Here is a 1,209-nt window from a genome sequence, read left to right on the forward strand (position 1 = left end):
AGAGCAGAGCAGCACCAGCAGCAGCTCAGACCTGCACATGTTTAACGCTTAATGTCGCCTCCTGCAGGCAACTATAACATCTGAATCACCTGCAGGCGTCAAATGTTGCTGTTATCAAGCATCATTCTCAGGTTAATCTATCCATGTTAATCTTATTTCCAGCTATTCTATGTTTTATTTGGAATATTCATATTATTTCATTATCATCAGTCAGTAAGTGATTTGATTGGATCAGACTGTCTCCATGATTAGTATATACTAACCTGTACAAGGTGATCTACCTGTAGAATATTACTTTCTGTTCAGGACTGCTCTTGGACACACATGTACTATTAGAAATGTTTATTTCAGCCATTTTTGTTTGATGTCTTTATATTCTGCCGGGTCGCAGTATATAAAGAAGTATATACACTGTTGCCCATAAAGTTGGAATAAAATGTTTTTTACCTCTTCTCATGAAATTATTGTGACAATGTGATTTATTCTTGATAGATAAAGTTTATATCTTCTCTACTTTATTGATCAAACTCTTCCAAACATATCACAGTGAAACTTAAACCACAATGAACCTTTGCAAACTGTATATTCAGGGGTATTGAACAATTATTCCAACTTTATGGGCAACAGTGTATAAAGTAATATATAATAATTTATTAGTTTATTTATGATTTCTATTACTAATATAAAACATAACATAGTGTTCTTATTGTAATTCAGATGCATCTAGCTGCTATGGACATGTAATTTCCCTACAGGGATTAATAAAGTAATCTATCTATCTATCTATCTATCTATCTATCTATCTATCTATCTATCTATCTATCTATCTATCTATCTATCTATCTATCTATCTAGTGGAGTTAAAAGGCTGATATTTCACTGAAATGTTGTGGATAACAGTGGTTAAAATAGCATAAAGTAAATAAACCCAAGTAAAGTACAAGTACCTCAAAACTAGTGCTGTATTTGAGTAAATATTTATTTACACCACTGACAATAAGTCAAATTAATAAACATATATTTTTAAAATGTTTTTTTTAAAAAAAACATCAGTGTAAAAAATGTAAAAAATAAAATTTTTATTTGCTAATCTTATTTGATAAAACGACCGGAAGTTGTACGGTTAGTCAGGGCCAGAAGGCTTTTATTGTGAACTACCTGACCGGAAGTGGTGCACCGTCTCCAGATCAGCTTGACAGTGGTGTGAAG

This window comes from Pempheris klunzingeri, chromosome 1 (genome assembly GCF_042242105.1).
Source record: "Pempheris klunzingeri isolate RE-2024b chromosome 1, fPemKlu1.hap1, whole genome shotgun sequence".
Classification (NCBI taxonomy): Eukaryota; Metazoa; Chordata; class Actinopteri; order Acropomatiformes; family Pempheridae; genus Pempheris; species Pempheris klunzingeri.